General features: G+C 41.2%; 1 protein-coding gene across 50 annotated transcripts in view; it reads right to left on the bottom strand.

The window, feature by feature from the left end:
- Positions 1 to 4,687, bottom strand: part of LOC148056491 (uncharacterized) — a 40,935-nt gene extending 36,248 nt beyond the window's left edge. For 15 of the 50 annotated variants that reach the window (XR_015702904.1, XR_015702913.1, XR_015702910.1 and 12 more), the window contains exon 1: positions 235 to 2,320. The gene's annotated coding sequence lies outside the window, so the exon portion shown is untranslated. Of the gene's footprint in view, positions 1 to 234 lie in introns of all 50 variants that reach the window. The other 35 variants (XM_087749518.1, XM_087749516.1, XM_087749514.1 and 32 more) reach the window with 8 other exon arrangements.
- Positions 4,688 to 16,175: the final 11,488 nt, after the last annotated feature.

The following is a 16,175-nucleotide window of genomic DNA, read 5'->3' on the forward strand; positions in this document are numbered from 1 at the left end:
AGCCCCTTGGCACAGCAGAGCCAGCCCCATCCTCAGCCTTACCAGCTGCACCTGGGACTAGGCTAGCCCAGCCTATCCCACCCTGCAGCCTTTTTAAACCCTTGACCCAGCCCCATCTTCACCTCACTAGTTCCACCTGGGCTGCCCTAGCTGGAACCCATCAGGAACTGAGGGCCATCACCCCAGCTCCACAGCACATCACTCCCTCCCCTGGACCCAGCCACAGCCACTCACCCAGAGCCCAGTGGCTGGAAACACATCTGGGATCACAAAGGAGGCAGCAAATGTTTGTTCCTTCATGCACGTCAGAAATCCCGGCAATGAGTTGGGTACGAGGCTTGGTGCCCAAAGGCAGAAGGACAGAGGGAAAAGAGGGAAGAGGAAAGCAGAAGGAAGGACAGAGGGAGGCAGAGAAGCGGTGTAGGACAGGGAGCCAGAAAATGGGATACTGGGAACAAGAGAGGGACGGGGAACCGCAAAAGAGTGTCGAGAGAGAGAGAGAAATGGAGCGCAGCAAGGAGGAGGATGGGGAGATGAAGTAGAGAACCACAGGAAGAGGGAAATGGAGGAATAAATCGGGGGGGGGACGGGGAGGGGGAGCACTGGGGAGAGACATAGGAGAGACCTAGCAGGACAACAGGAACAGCAGAGAGGGACAGAGAGAATAACAGACACATGGGCAGCGGGGGGGTGGGGCATGTGCGAATTTTTATTATTGCAAAACAACAATAGGGAACTGGATAGAGGGAGACAGAGAGAAAACTACAAAAGGGGAACAAAGCGCAAAGAATTTGTTTAAAGTGACAGGAAGCTGGATAGAGGCAGTCAGAAATAGAAATTAAAAAGCGACAAACATGGGAAAGAATTAAAAAATAGAAAACATAAGACGGACAGGGCAAGAAATAGAAAGGGAACAGGACAGAGAGGCAGAAAATTTAAAAAATTGTTAAAGGGAGCTATGTAGAGGGAGATTTGAAAAAGAAAATAAAAAGCAATGGACTACAGGAAACAAAAAAATAGGACAGGAAACTAGATAAACGGAGACAGAAATAAAATGTTAAAAGCAACATGGTACACAACAGGAAAGTATTAAAAATAAGGGAAAGGGAACTAGATAAATGGAGACATAAAAAGAAAATTTTAAAAAAGCGACAGGGTAAGGAAAGCAGGAAAAAACAAGAGAGAGAAAACTGAATAAAAGATGAAAGAGAGAAAAAAATCAAAAGGGATGGGACAAAAAATAATTAAAAAACAGGGATAGGGACCTTGGTAAATGTAGACATAGAAGGCAACTTGAAAATGCAAAGAGGTATAGGACGATCAGCAGAGAACTCAAAACAGGGACAGCAAGCTAGATTACTGGTACATATAGAACCAAAATTTGAAAAGCCAAGGGATTAAGAGAGGAAAAAATGAAAAAATAGAGACGGCAATCTAAATAAACGGAGACGTATGAAGAAAATACATAAAGTGCAGCACAGGCTGCTGGACAGACAGGAAAGAATTAACAAATAAGCACATCGGATGGGATAAAATTAGACGGCAAGAATAACAGCCACATCTATTAGGAAAGACAAGAAAAAACTCCAAAATAAAGACAGAGTGACAAAGAGAGAGAGACACATACACAGCAAATTTAGAAAGCAATCGGGTATGCAACAGACCAAAAAGTATTAAAAAAATAAGGATAGGGAGCTTGATCAAAGTAGATATAGAAAGAAAATTTCAAAAGCAATGGGTAGAAGACAAACAGAAAAAAAATTAAACACAGAGAGAGAAACCTAAATAAAAGTAGACATAGAAACAAAATCTTAGAAGCCAAGGGATTAAGACAGGAAAGAATTAAAAAATAGCAACGGCGAACTAAACAAATGAAGACAGGCAGAAATTGTAAAAAGCGACCACACTAACGAAAGACAAGAAATAATTTTTAAAAAAAAGACAGTGAATGGGATAAAGGTAGACAGAAAATTTTAAAAGCAACAGAGTTTAGGGAAATAGAAGACAAAAAGTGGGGACAGTGAGCTAAAATGAGGGCACAGGAAGAAAATTGAAAGTCAAAGGCACTAAGGAAAGAAGAAATAATTAGAAATAAAGACATCAAAGGGAAAAAACTAGACACAGAACATTTAAAAAGTGAGAAGGACTAAGGAAATGAAGTGAAAAACTAAAAAATAGGGACAGCAAACTAAAATGGAGATGTAGAAAGAAAATTAGACGGCACTAAGGAAAGACAAGAAATTAAAAAATAAAGGTAAACAAAAGTTGACCAAATATATTTTGACCAAATATATTTTGACCAAATATATTTTGACCAAATATTGACAAATAAAAGTAGACAAAAAATATTAACAGCAAAGGTGATTAAGGAAATAAGGGAAACATTTAAAAATAGTGGTGACAAACCAAAAAAGAGACATAAAAAGAAAATTGAAAAAGCGATGGCACTGAAGAAAAAAAAATTAAAATAAAGACAGCAAACAAGATAAAAGCAGAAAATATTAAAAGCTAAAGGATGAAGAGAGAAAAAATAAAAGCTACATCAAAATAAGAGGCAGACATAGCTAGAAAATTTTAAAAGCGATGGCACTAAGGAAAGAGAAGAAATACTTAAAAAATAAAGGCATCAAAGGTAATGGAAGTAGGCATAGAAAGAACATTTTAAAAGGGGAACTAAAGAGTGTCTGGGTTTCAGCTGGGATAGAGTTGATTTTTCTTCCTAGTAGCTAGTATAGTGCTGTGTTTTGGATTTAGTATGAGAATAATGTTGATAACACACTGATGGTTTGGTTGTTGATGTGTTTATATAGTCAAGGACTTTTCAGCTTCCCATGCTCTGCCAGGTGCACAAGAAGCTGGGAGGGGGCACAGCCAGGAGAGCTGACCCAGACTGGCCAAAGGGCTCTTCCATACCATATGACATCATGCTCAGTGTATAAGCTGGAGGAAGAAGGAGGAAGGGGGAATGTTTGGCATGATGGCGTTTGTCTTCCCAAGTAACCGATACGCATGATGGAGTCCTGCTTTCCTGGGGATGGCTGAACACCTGCCTGCTGACGGAAAGTAGTGAATTATTAATGCCTTGCTTTGCTTTGCTTGCGCATGCGGCTTTTGCTTTACCTATTAAACTGTCTTTATCTCAGCCCACAAGTTTTCTCATTTTTACTTTTCGATTCTCTCCCCCATCCCACCGGGGGGTGGGGTGGGGGGGGAGTGAGCGAGTGGCTGTGTGGTGCTTAGCTGCTGGCTGGAGTTAAGCCACGACAAAGAGAAAAATTAAATATGGACAGTGAGCTAAAACAGATGAAAAAAAGAAAATTTAAAAAGCAAAAGGTACTAAAGAAAGGCAAGAAGTAATTAAGAGAAAAAACAACGTAATGAAGACCAGGAATGGGATAAAAGTAGAAAATTCTAAGAAGCAATAGGGATAGGGGAAACAAATGGAAAAATTTTAAAATAGCGTCAGTGTACTTAAAGAGACAGAGAAGGAAAATCTAAAAAATGAGGGTGCTAAGGAAAGACAAATGATTAAAACATAACTACAGGGAAATAAAGACAGCGAACAGGATAAAAGGAGACAAAATTTTAAAATAAATGGTGATTAAGGAAAAAATTAAAAAATAGCACGGGTGAACTAAAATGGAGACAGAGAAAGAAAATTTAAAAAGCAACGGCACTAAGGAAAAACAAGAAAGGACGATTAAAAATTAACAACAGCGAACGAGATAAAAATAGAAAATTTTGAAAGCCAAAGGATTAAGAGAGGAAAGAACTAAAAAATGCCGACGGCAAACTACAACGCAGACATAAACAGCAATTTTAAAAAGCAACTGCACTAAGGCAAGATGAGAAATCATTAAAAAATAAAGACAGCGAATACAATAAAAGCACGCCTCAAAAGAAAACTTAAAAAGCGATGAGCATTACGGAAATAAGGGAAAAACTCAAAAATAGGGACAGCGAACTAAAAGAGATGGAGAAAGAAAATTTTAAAAGGGAGGGCACTAAGGGAACACAAGAAATAAAACAAATACAGCAAAATAAAGGCAGCGAATGGGATAAAAGGAGACAGAAAAGTTTAAAAGCAACAGTGATTAGGAAATAAGGAAAAAATTTAAAAATAGCAACGGCAAACTAAAGTGGAGACGTAGAAACAAAGTTTTAAAAGCGAGGGCGCTAAGGAAAGACAAGATATAATTAAAAAATAAGGACAGCAAAATAAAGACAGGGACGCGATAAAAGTAAAAAAATAGCAACGGGAATTAGGGCAATAAAGAAAAAGTTATGAAATGGGGACAGGAAACTAAAACAGACACGTAGAAAGAAAATTTAAAGATTAAAGGCACTAATAAAGACAAGAAATTAATAAAAAATAAAGACAGTGAATGGAATAAAAGTAGACAGAAAATTTTAGGAGCAAATAGGATTAAGGAAATAACAAAAAAATTAATAAATCACAATGGTGAACTAAAACAGAGATGTAGAAATAAAATTGTAAAAGTGATGGCACTAAGGAAAAACAAGAAAAATGAGATAAAAGCAAATGAGATAAAAGTAGAAAATTTTAAAAGCCAAAGGATTAAGACAGGAAATCGCTAAAACATAGCAACGGCCAACTACAATGCAGGCACAAATAACAGAAATTCTAAAAAGCGATGGCACTAAGGAAAGCCAAGAAATAATTAAATATAAAGACAGCAAACAGCATAAAAGTAGACAGAAAATTTTAAAAGCAATGGTGATTAAAGAAATAAGGAAAAATTAATTAATGTCAATGGTAAACTAAAACGGAGGTGTAGAAATAAAATTTAAAAAGTGAAGGCAGTAAGGAAAGAAAAGAAATAATTAAAAATAAAGACATCAAAGAGGAAAAAGTAGGCGTAGAAAGAACATTTTAAAAGTGATGAGGATTAGGGAAATAAAGGGAAAAATTAAAAAACAGGGTAGCAAATTAAAAGAAAAATGGAGAAAGAAAATTTGATTTTTTTTTTTTAATTTAAAACATGCATGGAAATTTAACTTAAAAGGTGACAGGGTACACAACACACAGGAACAAATTTTAAAATATGGATAGGGATCTCAATAAAAGTAGACCTAGAATGAAAGTTGAAAAAGCAATGGAGTTCAGGACAGACAGGAAAATATTTAAAAAGAAAGACAGTGAAATGGTTAAAGTAGACATAGAAGGAAAATTTTAAAAGCAACTGGGTAAAGGACAAGCAGGGCAAAAAATAAAAATGGGGACAGAAAACTGGATAAAAGTTGACATGGAAAGAAAATTTTAAAAGCAAAGGCATTAAGGAAAGACAAGAAACAATTTTTAAAGTAAGGGTAGGGTGATAGAGAGAGACGTAGGAAGAAACTTATAAAAGCAGAGCCATTAAGAAAAGACAAGGAAAAATTACAAAATAAGAATAGGGAAAAAAATACAGAGCAACATAGGAAGAAAATTTCAAAAGCAATTAGGTACAGGACAGACGAGAAACAAATAAAAAAGACAGTGCATTGGTTGAAGGAGATATGGAAAGAAAATTTTAAAAGCTACGGGGTACAGGATAAACAGAAAAACATAAAAAATATGGACAGCAAAGCGGATAAACTTTGACACAGAACAAAAATTTGAAATGCAACAGCTTTAAAGACAGACAAGAATAAATTAAAAAAATAAAAATGGGGAAAAAAAGAGACACACCTAAAAGTAAATTTAAAAGGCAACACAGGAAAGAATTAAAAAAATACAGATAGGGAGCTAGATAAAAGCAGACATAGAAAGAAAATTGAAGAAGCGAGAGGGTACAGGACAGACAGGAGAGAATTAGAAAATAAAGACAGGGAACTGGGTAAATGTAGCCATAGAAACAAAATTAAAAATTGACAGAGCATAGTATCGACAGGAAAAAAAAAAAAAAGAGGACAGGAAACTAAATTGATGGAGACAGAGAGAATTTTTTTAAAGCAACTGGGTACAGGACAGAGAGGGAGGAATTAAAAAATAGGGACAGGGGTGAGAATAGAAGGAAACATTGAAAGGAAATTTTAAAAGCAAGAGGGTACATGGAAGAAAGGGAGGAATTAAAATTTAGGGAAAGGGAGCCAGATAAAAGGAATTCTTGAAAGAGAAATTAAATAGCAACAGGGTACAAGAAATATAGGGAAGAATTAAAAAAAAATAAATATCAAGAAAGGGAGCCAGATAGAGGGAGACCTAGAAGGAATTTTTAGAAGCAACTGAGTACAAGAAACATAGACAAGAATTAAAACATAGGGACAGGGAGATGGATAGAGGCCAATGTAGAAGGAAAATTTAAACAGTGATCAGGTACAAGAAATGGGAATATTAGAAAAGCAGGGACAGGGAGATGGATAGAAGGAACCATAGAAAGAAAACTTTAAAAGCAATGGGGCGCAGGACAGAAGGAGGAATTAAAAAATAGGGACAAGGCGCTGGAGAGAGGGAAATGTAGAAAGAGAAATTAAAATGTAATGGGGTACAGAAAAAACAGGAAAGCGTTAAAAAATAGGGAGAGGGAGCCGCAAAGAAGGAAACGTAAAAAAAAATTAATAGGCTGCCACGCAGTCTACGTGGGCGTTGCCTGTCTCTAGGGGTGGTGCCGTTCCCCTGCCGGGTGGTCACCAGGGCCAGGGCCTGTCGCAAGGGGTGGTGCGATTCCCCTGCTGAATGGTATCCAGGGGCGGAGCCTGTCACAAGGGATGGTGCCATTCCTCTGCCGTGCGGTGTCTATGGGCGGGGCTTGTCGCTATGGGTGGTGCCATTCCCCTGCTGAATCGTCTCCAGGGTCGTGGCCTGTCGCTAGGGGTGGTGCCGTTGCCCCTGCCGGTTAGCGTCTTCTGGCGGGGCCTGCCGCAAGGGGTGGTGCCATTCCTCTGCTGGGCGGTGTCTATGGGCGGGGCTTGTCGCTAGGGGTGGTGCCGTTGCCCTGCCGGGCTGTTTCCAGGGGCGGGGCATGCCGCTAGGGGTGGTGCCATTCCCCAGCTGGGCGGTGTCTATGGGCGGGGCTTGTGGCTAGGGGTGGTGCCGTTGCCCTGCCGGGCTGTTTCCAGGGGCGGGGCCTGTCGGTAGGAGCGGTGCCGTTCCCCTGCCACGCGGTCTCCAGGGGCGGGGCCTGTCGGTAGGGGTGGTGCTAGTCCCCTGCCGTGCAGTCTCTAGGGGCGGGGTCTGTCGCTAGGGGCGGTGCCGTTCCCCCGCCGGGAGAGAGATGGAGGGGACAGCGCAGAACAACAGGAGGGACAGATGGAGTGTTGAGAGATTCGAAAGATAAAAGTAAAAAGCGATGGGCTACAAGAAAGAGAAAAATGGGACAGGGAACTAGATAAATGGAGACATAGAAATGAAATTTTAAAAGCAACATGGTACACGACAGGAAAGTATTAAAAATAAGGGAAAGGGAACTAGATACATGGAGACAAAAAGAAAATTTAAGAAGCGACAGGGTAAGGACAGCAGAAAAAATAAAAGGGAGAGCAAACTGAATAAAAGATGAGAGAGAGAAAAATTCAAAAGGGATTGACAGGAAAGAATTAAGAAATAGGGATAGGGACCTTGATAAAAGTAGATATAGAAGGAAACTTGAAAATGCAAAGACATACAGGACAGTTGGCAGAGAAATAAAATAGGGAAAGCAAACTAGATTACCGGTACATATAGAAACAAAATTTGAAAAGCCAAGGGATTAAGAGAGGAAAAAATGAAAAAATAGAGACGGCAATCTAAACAGACAGACATATGAAGAAAATTTATAATGTGAAGCACAAGCTGCAGGACAGACAGGAAAGCATTAACCAATAAGCATATTGGATGGGATAAAATTAGACATAGAAAAAATAAAAGCCATATCTGTTAGGAAAGACAAGAAAAAACTCCAAAATAAAGACAGAGTGACAAAGAGAGACACACATAGAAAGTAAATTTCAAAAGTGACAGGGTACACAGCAGACCAAAACCTATTAAAAAATAAGGATAGGGAGCTTGATCAAAGCAGATATAGAAAGAAAATTTCAAAAGCAACTGGGTAAAGGACAAGCAGGAAAAATTAACACAGAGACAGCAAACTAGATAAAAGTAGATACAGAAACAAAATTGTTTTATAGAAAGAATATTTTAAAAGCGAATGGGATTAGGGAGCTAAAGAGGAAAATTAAAAAATAGGGACAGCAAACATATGTGGAAAGAAAATTTAAAAAGCAAGGGCACTAAGGAAAGACAAGAAATTATTAAAAGAAAAGACAGCGAAATAAAGGCAAAGGGAATAAAAGTAGAAAATTTTAAAAGCAACAGGGATTAGAAAAAATTATGAAACAGCAAACTAAAATGGAGACATAGAAAAAAAATTTAAAAAGTGACAGCACTAAGGAAAGACAAGAAGTAATTTAAAAATACAGCAAAATAAAGACAGAATGGGACAAAATGAGACAGAAATTTTTAAAAGCAATGATGATTAAAGAAATAAGAAAGAAAAAAATAGCAATGGCAAACTAAAGTGGAGACAGAAACAAAATGTCAAAAAAGAGGGCACTAAGGAAAGATAAGATATAATTAAAGAATAAAGACAGCAAAATAAAGACAGGGAATGGGATAAAAGTAAAACACTTAATAGTGACGGGGATTAGGGCAATAAAGAGAAAAAACTTAAAACAGAGACAGCGAACTAAAACATGTAGAAAGAAAATTGAAAAAGCAAAAGTACTAATATAGACAACAAATAATTAAAAAAATAAAAACAGCAAACGGAATAAAAGTAGACAAACTTTTAAAAGCAACGGTGATTAAAGAAACAAGGAAAAAATTAATAAATAGCAACAGCAAACTAAAAGACGTAGAAATAAAATCTTAAAAGCAAGGGCACTCAGCAAAGAGAAGAAAAAAAAAATTAAAAACTAACGACAGTGAACAAAAGTAGAATATTTTAAAAGCCAAAAGATTAAGAGAGGAAATTGCTAAGAAATAGCGATAGCAAACTACAACACAGACAAATAGAAATTTTTATAAAGCAACGGCACTAAGGAAAGACAAGAAATCATTAAAAAGTAAAGACCGTGAATGGGATAAAGGTAGGCATAAAAAGAAAACTTTAAAAGAGATGAGCATAAGGGAAATAAAGGAAAAAAAATACGAAATAGGGACAGCAAACTAAAAGAGAGATGTAGAAAGAAAATTTTAAAAGCAACTGCACTAAGAAAAGACAAGAAATAATTAAAGACGGCAAATGGAATAAAAGTAGATAAAAAAATTGTAAAAGCAATGGTGATTAAAGAAATAAGGAAAAACTTAATAAATACCATCAGCAAACTAAAATGGAGATGTAGAAATAAAATTTAAAAAGCGAGGGCACCAAGGAAAGAGAAGAAATAATTAAAAATTAAGACATCAAAGGGAAAAAAGTAAACATAGAAAGAACATCTAAAAGCAATATGCATTAGGTAAACAAAGGGAAAATTCAAAAAATAGGGACAGTAAGCTAAAAGGGATGGAGAAAGAAAATTTGATTTATTTTTTTTATTTAACACACACACGGAAATATAATTTCTAAAGTGACAGGGTACACAATACCGGAATAAATTAAAAAAAAAATAGGGACAGCAAACTGGATAAACTTTGACACAGAAAATTTAAAATGCAATTGCTTTAAGGAAAGACAAGAATAAATTAAAAAATAAGAAGGGCGAAAAAATAGAGACACACATGAAAGTAAATTTGAAAGGCAACAGGGCACACAACACAGGAAAGAATTAAAAAATACAGATAGGGAGGTTGATAAAAGTAGACATAGAAAGAAAACTGAAGAAATGACAGGGTATAGGACAGACAGGAGAGAATTAGAAAATAAAGACAAGGAAGTGGGTAAAAGTAGCCATAGAAACAAAAGTTAAAATTGATGGGGGGGGGAGTCGACACACACAGGAAACTAAGTAAATGGAGACATAGAAAGAATTTTTTTAAAGCAACTGGGTGCAGGACAGAGAAGGAGGACTAAAAAATAGGGACAGGGAATCGGATAGAGGGAGACATAGAAAGACATTTTAAAAAGCAACAGGCTACAGGAAACACAGGATAGAATTAAAAAATAAGAACAGGGATGAGAGTAGAGGGAAACAGTGAAACAAAATTTTAAAAGTGACAGGGTATATGGAAGAAAGGGAGGAATTCAAATTTAAGGAAAAGGAGCTGGATAGAGGGAATTCTTAAAGGAGAAATTAAATAGCAATGGGGTACAAGAAATATAGAGAAGAATTAAAAAAAAAAAAAAATCAAGAAAGGGAGTGTCGTGTTTTAACCCCAGTCGGCAACTAAGCACCACACAGCCAGTCGCTCACTTGCTCACTCTCCCCCCTGCCCCACCCCAGATGGGATCGAAAATAATAAAAGTAAAACCTGTGGGTTGAGATAAAAGACAGTTTAATAGGACAGCAGCAGAAGAGAAAATAATAATAATAATAATAATAATAGAATATACAAAACAAGTGATTAACAGTGCAATTGCTCACCACCTGCTGACCGACGCCCATCCCATCCCTGAGCAGCAGTCGCCGCCCCCCGGCCAACTCCCCCCAGTTTATATACTGAGCATGGCGTCATACAGTATGGAATAGCCCTTTGGCCAGTCTGGGTCAGCTCTCCTGGCTGTGCCCGCTCCCAGCTTCTTGTGCACCTGGCAGAGCACGGGAAGCTGAAAAGTCCTTGACTAGGATAAACCCTACTTAACAACAACTAAAACATGAGTGTGTTATCAACATTATTCTCATACTAAATCCAAAACACAGCACTATACCAGCTACTTGGAAGAAAATTAACTCTATCCCAGCCAAAACCAGGACAGGGAGCCAGATAGAGGGAGACCTAGAAAGAATTTTAAAAAGCAACTAAGTACAAGAAACCTAGACAAGAATTAAAACATAGGAACAGGGAGATAGAGGACAATGTAGAAAGAAAATTTAAACAGTGATTGGGTACAAGAAACACAGGAAATAATTAAAAAATTGGGACAGGGAGATGGATAGAAGGAAACAAGGAAAGAATATCAAATAAAAAGACCAGGGTACAGGACAGAGGGAGGAATTTAGAAACAGAGACAGAGCGCCGGATAGAGGGAAACATAGAAAGAGAAATTAAAATGCAACAGAGTACAGAAAACACAGGAAAGCATTAAAAAATAGGGAGAGGGAGCCACAGAGAAGGAAGCATAGAAAACAAATAATAGGTGAAGTGGTACAGGGCAGAGCTGGCAGAAGAGTAACAATTTTTTGGGAGCCAGACAGGTAGGTGGGCCAGCAGAGAGGGAGACAGAAGCAGGGACAGGCAGGGAGGCAGGCAGAGATCTGGGGAAGGGCAGGCAGAGATGGACTGGGACACACACAGAGAACATGCCACTCACCACAGCTCCTGCCAGCATCAGGAGACCTTCACCGCCCCAACGCTTTTCCCTCTGCCTTGGCAGCACGTGCCTCGACGGTCCTCTAGCACGAGGCTTCCCAGTGGCTCTCCCATGCAGCCGATGGAGGCACCGAGCTCCCAGCACCACATGCTGGTGGTGCGCTCTGCCAGGGATGGCTCAAAGGGATCCTTCCTCATCACAGGGACTGGTCATTCCTTGCTGGAGGCACCTGCCTGCAGGACCCCCTCCTCAGCCTATTCCCCTTGTCAGCTTTCTCAAGCAGGCATGCCCAGGCAGCCCTCTTTACAGCTAGAGCCCCTTCACACAGCAGGACCAGCCCCATCCTCAGCCTCACTGGCCACACCTGGGGCTGCCCTAGCTAGAGCCCATCAGGAATAGGGGCCATTGCCAAAGCCCCGCAGCACATCACCCCCTCCCCTGCACCTCTCCACAGCCACATGCTCTGCACCCAGGGGCTGCAAACACATCCAGGGGCACAGAGGAGGAAGGAAAAGTTTATTCAGTAATGCACATAAGAAATCCTGGCAGTGAGCTGGCTGCAAGGCTCAGTGCCCAAATGCAGCAGGACAGAGGGAGAAAAGGGAAGAGAAAAGCAGGAGGAAGGACCGAGGGACATAGAGAAGAGGTGTGGGACAGGGAGCCAGAAAACAAGATGCTGCAAACAAGAGAGGGATGGGGAGCAGGACAACTGTGCAGAGAGATTGCGGAAAAAAATCAGGGACAGAGAGAGGGAGGAAAAAATAAAAAAGACAGGGAGCAGGAGAGAGGCAGGAGCAACCAGAACAATGGGAACATCAAGACCTGAGTAATACATGGTGTAGTACACAAAAAACAAATGACACAAACGACAAAATATATGGGCTGGAACTGCCCTGCCTGGCACACACTTGTGTTTTGCATAGAGCACACTGGACCCTCTCTGCCCAAATGCATCCTATTCCAAACCGCCCTCTCCCTTAGGCTGAATTTAAAAACCCGCCCTGCAGCCCCAGACAAAGATAGCATCGGCCCCTCAGCTTAGCTTTGAGAGAGCAGGGGTTCAGAATCCATCCTCAATGAAAACTGCCTAGGCTAACTAGGATGTCGCTGCAGTCACCTGGTTCCTCTTCATCATCTGCAAACAGAGTGCCATCAGTCAGTTTCACACCAGTCAGCTCTGACATCTTCTGCAATGACAGCCTCCTCAGAAGCACCATTGTGTTCTACTCGCTCGCTCCCAGTCTAACACTGGATGTTGTGGCCAGTGTCTCCCATGGCACCTAGAAAACCGAGACAAAGTGACTGCTGTGCCTGGAAGCAGCCACCTGCTCACAAACAATGCGACAGCTCAAAAATAACTGCCGCTATGGCTTGGTGTCGCACCTTGCCTTTCACACTCGGGGGTCAACATCCTGCTATGCATGTAATTTCAAGAGTTGTTTCACACCTTCAAAACACAGCATTAACAGGTCATATAGGCACCAACAATAGAACTATTCCTTCCATCGTTGGGCACAGACCAACTTTCTGTGGTTCTCCACTTGCCATCTCCCTTTGGTGTCCGGCTCCCTGCTGTGCATCTGCAGCAAAATAAAACAAAGTCAACTAGATGTTGACAAATACTCTAACAAACAGTAAACCATCCCCATGCTGACTTCTTCACTCCACTAACCTTTGTGCTCCAATCTGCCATGCTGAGTCAGTTACATCAGCAGGCTCAAGAAAGAGAGACAGGAATACCCATAAAAAGTATACACCCGTCCCTCCTCTTTTTCCCACCCCAATAGCCACATCCTGGATTCACCCGGTCCCCCAGCAGGCTTACACTGCTCTGCATGCCTCCCGTGCTGCACCGCTGGGGTCAGTGCCCACTCGTGTAGTCGGTCCATCTCCGATGTCTCGGGAACGGCAGCCTTCAATGCTGGGCCTGCGTCGGGAAAATGCAGAGGGGCACACAGACATTATATACTGCTTTCTGAGAGAGAGTTGGCCATGCAAAACAGAGTAAAAATCCCATTGACTTACATACTCTGGCAACATAGAGACCCCAAAAGCACAAAACCCAAACAACTGACCTCACCCCCACCACAGCCCACAGTGCTGTCCACTCACCTTTGCCATCACACTTCACTTGACCATATTGCTTAGCCTAGACCTATTACTTTAACTGCAAGAATAGGTCAGACCACCCACCAACACAAAAGTTAGAGTTACTGTCAGCTGACTCAAATATAAGGGGAAACAGATAGAGCTGAAAAAAAATCATGCCTGCAAATGCCAGACGAGGTATGGGTAGCACGTGACTGTGGCTGGCGTAATGACAGGCTTTTCCTTTATGGATAAATCACTCATAAATGACTCCATGAACTGCAGCACAGAGAACCTCTCTGTAGACAGCATTCTCAAATGAGAGTGTTGACATAAACGGGATATGAGACTGGGCTGCTGGAAGCTGCTTGCACACAGAATGCTACTATTAGATAACACTGCGCTAAAAAGTCTTAAGCCACAGCTGCATAGGAGTTACAGGAGGCCTGAGTGCAGATAGATGCTGAAGATGACGAGATTGGCACCGCAATCTAAATTGAGATTGGCTGAAGGTGATGCAGACTGAGCTATTAAAAACTAGCTACAGAAGTATGTACTACTTCAAGTGGTGGGACGGTTCTCTCAGGTCAGTCTGACCTGGGCACCCAGTTCTAATGCCTGTCAAGTGCTATCTGTGATATCCCTCATAGCCTCAAATGTACTGACCAGGTTTCGCATGTCCAAGGCCCCCCCAGGTGATGAAAATCAAATGGAACAAATAAGGACTCTGCTTCATCACCTTGGCACCTGAAGGACGCTCCTTCCTCTGCTGATGGTCAACACAGATGTCCTTATGCCATTTCTCAAATGCGGGTCAGTCCTTGGGCACCTGTACTGCTAAAGGAAACAAATGCTTACGCTTTGATAGCCTGCTCCATCCTCCTCTTGTTCTTTAAGAAATCTAAAGAATGCTACTGTCCCGATCGCTACAGAACAGAAGTTTGTGCAGGTGATGACTGAGCCCATCTCCATAAATGGAAGACTCCTGCTACAACTCCGCTTTGCCTTTTGGTGACAGTGCCCACTGTCAGTGTGCCCCAAACCCTTTCATGAGTCACCTGGAAAATCAGATACAAGTAGTTCAAAGTGTCTGGCAAATCAGATATGACCTGAAAGCATAGGTGTACCCCACCTCATCCCCAAAACAGTCAGAGAGCTGTCTTCTCCCACACAAAACAGAACAAAAACCTTACCCTCTGACACACTCTGAAAGGGATTAGTGTACCCACATAATCTATACTCAAATACTGGACTTCCTCAGGGTCGGCCCCACAAAGATGAGAGGAAGCCCAACACTACCTCCCTGGATGCTCCAGAACTCCGAGTGCTCTGCTCCCCTCTCCACCACTCCCATCATGGAAATGCAGTGGTGAGGATACCTGGCAAAAAAGAGGAACGAAAGCCGTGTGGACTGGGAGGTCAAAGGAAGACCCGACTTTACCTGCAAGAATAAACAAAAAAACCCCGCTCAAAAAATTTCAAACAAAAACAAGAAAAGATGAAAAAACCCAGAACGTTCAAAAAGACAGGACACTGTACCAGGCAGCAACCGATACCACCCAGCGGATGAAGCCACAAGGACAAGAGGCCCTTCATGAAAACAGTGTGAGACACCTGAGCCTGATTACCTATGAAGCCCCTTACAAAATTAGGGAGACTGTTGGCTGATGGAAAAACCCACGGTGGCAAGATGTGGTGACTCAAAGATCTCAAACAGACACCTTATGACTACAGAAACTGATGTTAAAAAACACAATAGGTAAACAAGGACAAGAGAACATAACTGCCATGAGTGATACTAGAGCAAACCTCATTGGACAGTTAAGGAAAGACAAAACTGTGATAATAGAAAAGGCCTGTGTGCCCAGAGACTATGATGAAGAAAAGACCCCTAGCTGGAGACCATTACGAGCACAAATAACATGCATCCTCTTCTCCAAGAAATCCGAAGAAACACAATGACAGAAGCCTGCACTGGAAATAAGTGCCTAGTCAATGCCTCTAAGTAGCAATGATAGTGATATATGGACAGATGGTGAAGGGATGGATGCAAAGATTAAGTCAGGGAATGAAGTAAAAGGCACAGAGGAGCAGAGACCTCAGAGTTCTGGGGGTATATTTTAGTGTATACCTCAATGTACCTAATGCTTTCCGAGATGGGACTTGTCTGACATTTGACCCTGCACGCTGTGATGCAGAAGCCCGAACAGTTCACACTGCGTCTCTCATGACTTTGTCGTACCTCCCGTCACCTATGGAGAGACTAAAACAGAACAGACCTCAGCGAAACCCAAATCCAACTGCAAAACCCATCTGAGAAAGGTTGATGAACCCACCTCCCCTTCCCAACCATCCCCTGGTCCCAAAACTTTAGAAACCCTTTCTCTTCTCCTGAACTTTCAGGGAAGGAAGCCCACTCCTTCCTGACAGCTCCTGCCCTGTATTGGCACCACTGAACTCCCCGTGTCAGCTGCTCCTTGGGAGCTGCTCTTCCAAGCTGTGCCCTGTGTTGTGCAAGCACCTCCTATCTTCCATCTTCCCACAGACTCCGGGCTCTGCTACAGACCCACAAAATAAGTGAAGTCCTGATGCTTATAATCTCTGAGGGGCCTGCTGCAAGCTGCAAAGGCTCTAGGGAGAACATGGTACTCTGTCGGTGATAAGGAAAGGTGATGAGCTGTTCCATACCCTGAAAGA

Source organism: Nipponia nippon, unplaced genomic scaffold (assembly GCF_047370975.1).
Source record: "Nipponia nippon isolate SJK-2023a ecotype South Korea unplaced genomic scaffold, ASM4737097v1 scaffold_13, whole genome shotgun sequence".
NCBI classification, from domain to species: Eukaryota; Metazoa; Chordata; class Aves; order Pelecaniformes; family Threskiornithidae; genus Nipponia; species Nipponia nippon.